The sequence below is a fragment of the Coturnix japonica genome, chromosome 12, assembly GCF_001577835.2.
Source record: "Coturnix japonica isolate 7356 chromosome 12, Coturnix japonica 2.1, whole genome shotgun sequence".
Lineage (NCBI taxonomy): Eukaryota > Metazoa > Chordata > Aves > Galliformes > Phasianidae > Coturnix > Coturnix japonica.
Genome location: NC_029527.1, coordinates 11,442,292 through 11,452,935, shown reverse-complemented (window position 1 = coordinate 11,452,935; position 10,644 = coordinate 11,442,292). Strand labels below are relative to the sequence as shown.

Sequence of the window (10,644 nt, the reverse complement as noted above, 5' to 3'; positions counted from 1 at the left end):
GCACATTATATCTAGGACATAGCAGAGTATAAATGCCATAAAGATCAAATGAGGTTTATCCATCAGTTTGAGCTCAGTTTTGTTGTTTATATATCAAATGTAACGGTGAGTAGTTTCCAATATCATAGTTTATATTTCAAACAAAACAAATATGTAATGATCATTATTTATTAATATTTATTACCCCCATAATTCAGCAGAATGCAGCGCCCAGCTAACTTTGTATCTGTGGGTATAGGGCCATCAGAAATGAGCTCTGGGCAGTCAGTGGAAGGTAATGGGTCCTCTGGTGCTTCCAGTTCAGAGCATATGAGGCATCTCTGCACAAAGCCATTTCAGTGTTAATGTGAGTTAAAGAAATGCACCTCTCAGTGTAGCAGCAGATGAATGCACCACTGATGCTGCTGACTGCCTGGGCAGGTGAGGGGGAGCTGAGAGCTCTTACCAAGTCCCTGTCAGCATGCAAATTGAATGAGGTGTTTCAAAGAGTTGTCTGAGGTTTGAGATGGTAGAGTTGAAATGAAGGCATTTTCCTCTCTTCAAGGAGTCTCAGCTTTAATTTTGCAACAACTGGTATCTTAAGAGAGAGCTGTTGAGAAGGGCTGATGCAGCAAGAAGGAGAGAAGAGCAGAAAACACTCTGCAATGAAATACTTTATTCTAGTGTGTTCTCTTCAGCTATATTCAAGCAAATCCAAATGGCAGCCAAGGTTATTGGCGTCATTCCTATATCGATGGGGCTTGATTGCTTAGTGTTAGACCAAGTCATGTTTGTAGGAAACAGGAATCACACCTTGTTTATGTGGCTGCCATTGACCAGGCTTTATCTTAGCTCCTGTCTCCTCTACAGTCAGCCTTAAATCTCCTCTTTCAGTTGCAAATTTTTAGAAATTTCAGTCTTCACATTTTGTCTGTTATTAGAGGAATGGGCTGAGGTAATAGGAACCTGCATTTGCTGTGGGCTAAGGACGAATGTATGGATGTATCTCAAGTAATTTTCTGAGTCAGGAAATGGATGGCAAGAGTGTTCTTCCAAGGCTGGTGAACCTTTTTAATATGAATGAGATCTGCTGCGCTGGCTATCTTGCTTCTGTCTGAGGGCAGCCAGCAGCAGGACTGTCTGGGGGAGGAAGCTGGCTGAGGCTCATCCCATATGTGCTAGAGAAAATATTGATTGGATACGGAAGCAACTTGGAGAGTTTCTTGAGGACTCGAGCTTTTGTTCCACATAAATGTGCAGTTTTTGCTCATTGTTTCTCAGTAACATTCTTCTGGATCCTGTTTTCACTTTGGGGACCTCCAGGCAACTTCTTTCCTTTCTACTTGATCCAATAATTGTTGCTATTGCTTTGAAGCATTGAGTCTGCTGGCAAAGCCCTTGTCTTTGTAACCTCTGAACTGTGGTTGTGTAACACGGGGATCACATCCAAGAGTATGAAGCAGCTTCCCTGACATTTAGTACAGCACCAGGCATGGTCAGCATGTCCCTCTTCTGTATACCAGTGGAAGTAGAGGTCCCAACCACAGGCATGGAGAGCAGAAGGAAGGGCAACCTCAGGATCCATACAAAGCCAAGAATCACTCTGAAGAAGCACCAAAGTACCATGTCCTGTGGGTTTCCAGATGTGACATAAAAACTAAAAGCAGTATAAGATTTATATAGCTGATTCACAGAACTGACTTCATTATTCTATGAAATGTACTGAATGGTTAGAATATGTTTAAAGATGATCCCAGTGTGTCTTATTAACATGGTATTAATAACAGTAACAGAAAGAGAAGACCATAAGAAAATATATGGCCATTGTTTCTTGTCGTGCCTTTTTATTTTCTTGCTGAGGTGGCTGCACTGTTGAGAATGTTTAAGACATCTGTTTTCCTTCCCCTGTCCCTTCTGCATTTGAAAGGGTAACTTGATGGGACAGATGTTTATAGACAAAATGTTGGGCAAGTCAGAAAGAAATCTTGCTGGAATCTTAGTGAAAATGTCTAAACTTGATCTTCAGTGGTCCTTGGAAAATATCACTTTATACAAGCAGGATATGATATCACTAAATATATATTTTCTACCCTGATAAAGCTTAGTTCTTAACAAAAGAAACTGCTAACAGAACTTTCCTTATGTGTGGCTCACTTTTTCCCCTTGCCCAATTAGCAGAATTGAAAGTTAAATACTAAGTTCCTTGTACCTTGGGGACAGCTTAGTCTGAAAGTTTTCAGATTAATTCTACAATAACAATGCAAAAATATGCAAATGATAAACAACTCCAAAGTGCTTAATATGGCATGGTACACACAATGTTAATTATCTGGAGCCTGTGTCAAGGGCTTGGAGCAAGCCTGTGTGAAGGACTCCATACCCGTGTGTGCACCGCTGTCCCACTGACCATGCTGCCCAGCCCCTGACCATGGTTAATCTCTGTATGAAATTAATGCTAGTATTTATGGCCATTGCTTCATCTGTTGAATTGCTTCAGTGTATAGGAAAAATTTGTGTCCCTCTGCTAACTAAGGTTTTCTTCATTCAATCAGGTTGACTCTCCTTATTCCATGATGATTTAATACATATAGCTCCTTCTTCAAACATAGCTTCATGGCCTTTCCAAATGATTCATCCTTTCTCTTACTGACATATGTATTACAGCCACACAGTCTCATGACTTTTACTTTAAAATTTCTTCTGTGAAAAGGAGGCACTCAAGTTCAGTGGGCCAAAAATAGACACACACTGACTAAAGGTTTAGACTTGTTTTAGACCCCGTTTCATTGTGAAAAATTATCCATAATGATACCTCTTGGGAGAGAAAAGTCAAGTGAATTTCGTAGTAAAGTACTGAGTAAAAGGCAGGCAGGCTGTTGTAAGCTTCATTAAAAAGTGGATGTGTGTTTATTTTTACTTCCATCCAAAATGAGGTTTGGTTTTCTGTACGTGTTTCAACATTTGGGGACTTTTTTTTTCATGTTTTCTGCTTGCCTTCCTACCTGAATTCTCCCACAGCTGCTACAGCTCATGATTTATATCATTGTCTTGTCATACCTCTTGATAAAGTGGCGTACTGTTGATACCTTTATTTTCAGCACGCTCTTTGTCTTCATCAACTTTTACTGCAAAGCACAGCGATTCATTCTTTCTCGGTCTCTGTTTGCTACAAGGCTTTCTACTAAAGGCCGGATGCTGTGAGATTTGGGACTTCATTTATCACAGTAGCATTGCATCAACAGTTTTGCAGCAAAGTGAAAAAGTTAGGAAAATGGGGAAAAGCTACACCAGCAGATTTCATACATCAAGTTTTCTTTGCAAAAACTGATTTTCCGATTGTGAGCAAAAAAAATCGAGCAACTTTTGTCCTGCCAAACCCACATTAATGGTATTTAATTTGCTTGCTTGGAGCCCAGATGAAAATGCTTTTCAGATAATTAGTTGACTGTAATCATAGAGATCCTGATTCAGAGAAAAGCTTTGTTAAGGAAAGCATACAAGCATATGCTTGAGTGATGCTGAAGTTGGGGTTGTAATCATTTAATCAAGAATCTTTCTGAGGTCAAGAATGTTCATTGGAGTCATAATGACCAGCGCTGTCTCAACTTATGCCAGAAAAAACAAAACTTGTGGTCTGCTGATTAATGGCTTTCATGGTTTTCCAATCTTTGGCTTTTTTCTTAACCACTCTGACAAGGATCTCTATTGCCAAGACATGTTCCACATGTGCTATCAAATGGCAGTGCCACTCGTGTGCAATGGGTGCACTCAAAGCCTGGCTGTGTCATCTCATTCTGTGTTGACCTCTCCATCCCTATGGAATTCCTCTTTGTGGTGTCTCCTCTGTGTTTCTCTGCCTGCTATGTTCATGTTCTCCAGGTTGGAAATTGGGTTTAGTCTGGAGATGTAAGTTCATCTAGGTGGTTTCACTGAGAAAAACATCTCTCTCATGATGTCCAGTAGCAAATATTTAGAGAGTTTCTACATTTTATTTTATTTTATTTTATTTGCCACAAGTTCTTATGGAGTGTATGGGAAATTGGTAATCACAGCCTGAGCCTCTGATTAATCAGCTGAGTCAAGTGTTGGGTCAGCTGTGGGAGCACAGGTGTGAGTAATTTAGCTGTGCTCCTGGAAGTGGTGAAGCTTGACTCCACCTCCTCTAGACCTTATTTAAGGGCTGACCACCACTAAGGCAGCATCTCTTGGAGATCGCTCCTTGGTGGAGATTGTCCTAGTGGTTCCCAGCAGACTGAAGGCTTCCATATGGGTGAGTTTTTAGTAAATAACCTTTTGGGTATTTACTGCCATCTTTTCATTATTGTCACTGTATATAGAGTGTCTATGGGGGCAATATTCCCTGTCTTGCTTTGGCATTCCTTAGGCTCAGATGTGTGTCCTGAGTGATAGGATGCATTTGCATCTCAGTTGTCAACAGATCCAGGCTCAGTGGGGCTCACTATGAGGATGCAAACCAGAATGCTGTGCCACAAAAACACTCAAAAAATTCCACAGTGCTGTCAGCAAGCACAATTCTGTATTGAAATGAAGGTGCCAAAAACCAGGTGCACAGAGCAGCATGGGGTGATTCAAATAAAACAGCGTCTCCATAGCAATGAAGTGGCTAAGTACTACACAAACGGTCTAGAATTAAAAAGGAATCAGGAGAAGCTGAAGTTTGGTATTTTCTGTGGTGGATGTGAACCTGAAACATGAAGGGGAAGGCAGACTTTGAAATAAAGATAAAAACCAAGTGCACAAAAATCCATTTTCTTAAAAATAATAATAATAATAACAAAAAAAGAGCTGTCAGAATGATAGTCAGGGTAGCATTTAGCTCTCAGTGACTAAGGGAAGAACAAAAAGGCTGCAAGAAGCAAGCAAACTGGAAAGGTAAACAGCTGAAGAGAGATTTCCTCTCAAAAAGACAGTGAAAAGTTTTCTGAATGTTCTTATATCATGCTAAAGTGTCAAACTTCTCCAAATTCCACCTTCCTATTAGCCTGTGTACACACACACACACAAGCCAATAAACAGCCCATTCCTCGCAAGTAATTGTGCTTTTCCATCCAAAGATCGGGCATTGGAAGTGTTTCAGTGTGAGATGTGCATAAGAATGTTACAGACAAAGCAGTGGAGAAGTGATGATATGGTGAAAACCTTGGGCTGCTATTCCCTGCACGGTCTCATTTGCTGTCTTTGCATATTTAGCAGGGTTAAAACTAGGTCAGACTCTACCAGCCATGTGCTGTGGCTGTGACATTAGCCTGGAGCTGCCTATGGCTGCTGTCAGCTTGCTGGGCTGCTATGAGATGCCCGGCGGAGCCGCAGAACCCAATCTCACTCTTGCAAAGTGTGGTGAAGAGCGGAGAAGCTTGTGCACTGGGACACAGTGGGAAGGGGGAGGAGACAAATCCTGAAGGTATGGCCAGGACTGACTGGAAGGGACTGTTGTGTGTGTTTATCCTCAAGGCAGCAGTCCTGCATTGCAGCAGAACTCACAGCTTTGGATGGGATGGGTTTCACGTTTTCCCAATGGAGAGGCAGCAAAAGGCTTTCCTAAGGACACAAACAAGGTGGGGACAAGGCCAAGGCTCAGTAACTAAGCTCCATAGGTCTCTGAAATGAACCTATCTTTGAAGGCAAGCATAAATCCCAGTGTGCTGACACTGCATCAGTGTGTTAGTCCTGACAATTGGACCTATAACAAATCAGGGTCAATATTGACAAGGTGAGATTTTACTTTTTATTTAAAACCACAGAAGAAATCAATGAGAAGTGAGGCCATCCTCCAGCATGCCTCTGAGAGCATCTAAAGCATACACCCCACAACTCTTATGTACTGTAAGGAAATCATAGAATCATTGAGTTATTCAGGTTAGAAAAGGCAACCAAGATCACCAATTCCAACCATCAACGGATCCCCACCATGCCCACTAACCACATCCCTCAGTGCCACATCCATGTGTTTCTTGAACACATCCAGGGGCTGTGACTCCACAGGTGAAAAACATGGGGTATAGAGACTTTGAGAGGAGGAGGAAGCACACATGAGAATGCAGCAAACCCTTGGATTTGGCCAAGCTAAGCAGTGAAATGAAGGCAACCCATCAGTCAGCACTGCTGTGAAAGGGATGGAAGAATACATCTGTCACACTTCATAGGCTGCAGAAGCTATTACCCTTTGTGAATGGTGGAATATTTCACTGGGAGTATATGAACAATCCCAAATGCAGGCCCTGCAGGACTGTCAGGGCCAAGCTGAACAGAAGCTCTTGGAAACAAGGTTTCTTGCATGCTAAGCACAGCCACAGACTGCTGGTTTTTTCCCTACCACCAAACAGGTGAATCCACTGTGGTCCTCATGGGACAGGAGCGCTGGAGAATGCCCACAGCTATGAGCAACAGAGACCCATCCTAACACAGAGCACAGGGACCTTTTGGACCCTGTCCCTAGGGTGGGTGCTGCATCTGATGTTGTGCTGGGAATGGGAGGCATTTGGTGCTTCCAGGAAGGTTTTAATTGAAGTTCTCTATCAAGCACATGCATGTTTGTCTTGGAGAGCTTGAAAGAGTTATGGATCTGCCAAGTACGTATCGGGCTGAGGTGGAGAGCACGAGAACAATCATCATTGCTGTGGCAGGTAATATATTATGGTTGGCTTGCCAGGTTGAAGAGTGAATGCAATTTGTCTTTGTGTTTGCTTTAGTGAGGGATAAGAGACTGTTTTGCTTGCTCAGGTGTTTTGAGTCTTTTAACTCTGTCTTTGTCTCAGTGGGTTTGGGAATTAGCTTCTAAGTGTTTGTGCATTCCTCCTTCTGAAACCAGAGGTGATTTGTGTTTGCTCAGTGTGAAGCATGGCTGCTTTACACCGTATTACTTCACTCTCTCATTAATTGCTTTGCTGCTGCTGAAGTTTTGGAGGGAAAGAGACACAAAGAAGCTGAAGAAGTGTTTCTGTGCAAGGGGGATGAAGCTCAGGCGTGTGCTGTTTATTTAAGAAGCTGTTGCCATGTTTGTTAAAGCAGCATTGGCTCACATGCACCTCCTCTGCTGCTGCAAGCAAGGGGGATGAAAAGAAAGCATTCCAGTTGAGGTTAAAGGGCTGGTTGGTAAGGGAGACATCTGAAAGGGGGACAAAAGGAGCAAAGGCTGTTGTTCAGAAGCCATACAGTGGCAACAAGTTTGTCTCTCCTCCTTGAGTAAGCTACCTCCTGCTAACGTGCTGTCTCATACCAGAGCAGAACTCATCTGCATTGTGACATTTGGGGGCTGGGAAAGGAGCATAGTTTGGCACTCCCTGTCCTCAGAGTCATTTCCTCTGTGTGATGTTATTTCCAAATCTACAGCTGGCAATAATTTTTTTGGAGAGTATTATTGGGTTTGACACTGATATAGTAAGGATTTTGTAAGATATCTCCAAACTCTGTTCCTGCAGGGAAAAGGCATCGTTCCATAATAATTCACCACCCAATTTACCTAGAAATGTCACAGAAAATTCCCTCCAAGCATTCTGTGCAAGTCACAGGATGGGTAGAACACTTCTTCTATTTCTTTGTTCGCTAGGAATAATTCATTAGCTGACAGCTGTGCTGGTGAAACAGTGAGGTGCATCCCTGAAAAGCAAGCCCTGACAATCCACTGGGCACCCAATTTGGTTGAGCTGTATCTGTGCTCTTGTTGAGCTTCTGTTATGCAACCCCTGTGCCTCTACCCACAGTCTGTTGACTTTCATTTATTCATTTGTTTTCAGCCTTGCATGCAGCCACCGCTGTCATTTCCATGTTACGAAAGGAGGCTGGAAACACATTGACACAAGGCTTGGGACTCATGTCTATGCTCAGATGGCAGATGGGGAAAGCTCTGTGCACTTCAAGGAAGAGAGGGTATTCAAGGACATCTTCCCTTTGGATTGAGGCTCTGTTGGGAGAGGTGAGCAGAAGGGGGACTTCTGTTCCATGAGAAAGGCTGGGATCAGCATTTTGCCCTATTTTCACAAAGTAAGACTCCAATTTACACGACTGGGAAGAGACAAGAACACTGAAGTCTTCAGCAGAAACAAACCAAATGCTTTGATATTACTGTAACAAAAATTAAAAAATGAGCCTGCAAGACCAAGTAGGATGTAAATCCTGCTCTGAGTGTTCCCAGCATCTTGTGATCCTGTCTCTTCAGTGAAGATGAGGAGATACAGATACAGTGGGGCTGTAGTGTGAAACTTAGCTCTGGAAAGCAACGAGGAAGCCCCAGTGTCCTCACAAAAGCCAGAGCTTCCATGCCTCGGTGCTTGGAAACATCCATCACAATATGAGAAGTGGGCAGCCTGCAGTAGGCACATAAAAAAGATTTAGGTGTGATTTTTGAAGTGAAGGGTTTTGTGTTTGCCTGGGGCTCTGGGGAAATGGCCTGGGTAGTTCTTACTACCTAATGCTTGTCAATCTGCATCTCCTACATTTGCCTCCCTCCCTTATCTAAAAGCTGATCTCTCTGCTTGGCATAAGAAATGTGATATGAATGCATCCGTGTTACAAGATAAAATCTTGTAAAATACTTTTACTGTCCCCATTTGATGAGGTGAAAGAAGCTGGACAGGCCCTCCAGAAAGAGGTGAGATCAGTGGGTGCCCTTTAGTTTTCTGGAGTTGTCTGCTTGTGCTGGAAGAAGATGAATCTGGCTGAGAGATAAAAACACAAAATACTTAATGAGTAATCTCCTACAGGTGACAAAGGCAGCAGTGATGAGGGAAAAGAGGAACTTCCTGAAGGCAAAATGCAAATCACCTGGAAACCCTGACTTCAGCCTTTTCATATCTCCATTTGACCTCTGCCACAAACCAGCTGAAGCTTGGGGATGACCAACTTCATCTTTCCATGGGTAGAAAATCTACCTCCCTTCAACTTTCATCTGAAGCATTTATACAGTAAAATTGTGTTGACTGCCTCTGCAGCACTTCTCTGCTTCTGTAATGGGATAACTGCAAACAAAGGTAATGTGGCTTTAATTTCATCTTGTTTCTAGTTTGCTGGCAGGTATGGGAGATAGGTTTAATAAGACAAGTTGGAATTTCTTGTAGCTGTTGTAAGGACTTATCAGCTGTGGGTGAATGGTGCAACCTGCATTCAGGAACTGGCTCAGAGTTTTTCATTCCTTGTGTTTTGTCCATGGTGTTTTACCCCAAAACGTTTTTCCCAGCTGTGATGGCACTGACATTTCTCTGTACTGACTTCACTCTCCTTGCTTGGGAAGGGGAGGTGGGGTGGATGCAGAACTATGGTAGCTATTCAGTTTCTCTGACATCTTTTTTTTTTCTCCTGTATTGTTCAAAATAGTCAGTAATACATTCAGCCCTTCAGCCACCCAGCGAGCATCAGCTCACTCTATAGCATTCAGATGCTTGATTCTTTACACAGTTTTCATACCTGGCTTATAGCCACATTCTTCACCTTGTGGAAATCTCATCTGGTGTGATTTTTATCTGAGTGGGAAAATGTGTTTGTTTGCTGAGCAGCCTCTTCTGCTGCTTTCCTTCAGTTTTTTGCTTCTTATGGTCCAGCCCCTGACTTTCCTATCAGGTGGGACTGCAGCAGCTGAATCTGGCTGGATTCACACATTAAAGAATTCGCTGTGTGTGGAAATAATGTTAATGGCCATGAAATTGAAAGGTACGCATTTGCTTCTGCTGAGAATGGGGCTCTCATTAAACCACTAAATATTGTGTTATTATTTCTTATGTATGTTTGGATAGCCACAAATGATTTTATATTAATACTAGAAAAGTGAGGAGTTTTTACTTATGTCAATGCCTTGTGGCTCAATTATATGATAACAAATTCCATCTGTCTGCTTAATTAATAATCAGAGTGCAGAGAAGAGGGCTGCCCAGCAGTAGAGAGCATGACATTTGACTCGGCACATTCAAAATCAAGATCAAAGGTGAACAATGTTACTTAAAAATGTAGTTGCTGCTTGGCACCAGGCAGATTTGGGTCCTCTGACTGCTGAGGAGGTGCAGGCTGTGTGCACAAGGCACTTGAGGCTGCTGGGTGAACCTTAAATGTTTCATGACTTCTCTCACCTTATAGAAGCTGTGATGCAAACCTGTCACAGGAGCACACTTAATTGCTCTTTGACAACATTTTCATTGTTTCCTGACTATGTGCTGTGGCCTGCGTGCCACCCTCACCCCTGCCCTCAGAGCTCTTGACGTTAAGAGCTATTGATGGATGAGCTTGTTTTGTCTAATTTTGAATCCACTTGAACATTTCAGGTTTGAAAGTTCAGTGCTGATGTAACTGAGTTCACATCCTGAGGGAAGGAGCATATTGGCAGAAGGGAAAAAATTCCAGTGGGAAAGGCTGGTGGAAGAGAGGGAGAGGTGGTGAGGAGGGAGCAGGGCTCAGCTAGTGAGGAGAAGAGGTAAAACAGAGAATGGAAATTTAAATAGAGCCTGTTTGTGTGGGCATGTATTTGAGTCAGCTTGGCTCATTCCTGAAGCTGTGCTTAGCTCTGGACCTTCATCTTAGGTAAGAAAGTGAAATTTATTCTGCAAGGAAAAGTAACAGTTGAACATGCAATGGGCAGAAGACCTGATGATCTTGAGCATGGAATCTTAGGGTTTCAACTGTTTAAAGAAATCCTCCCCACCTTATCCCTTCTGTTCTTCT

At 42.7% G+C, this 10,644-nt stretch overlaps 1 long non-coding RNA gene across 1 annotated transcript; it reads left to right on the top strand.

Annotated features, from left to right (window-relative positions):
* The first annotated feature begins 4,209 nt into the window (after positions 1-4,209).
* Positions 4,210-10,095, top strand: LOC107319938. The gene is made up of 3 exons (XR_001558045.2): positions 4,210-4,249; positions 7,734-7,912; positions 8,700-10,095. It is a non-coding gene; the product is annotated as an uncharacterized LOC107319938 (long non-coding RNA).
* Positions 10,096-10,644: the final 549 nt, after the last annotated feature.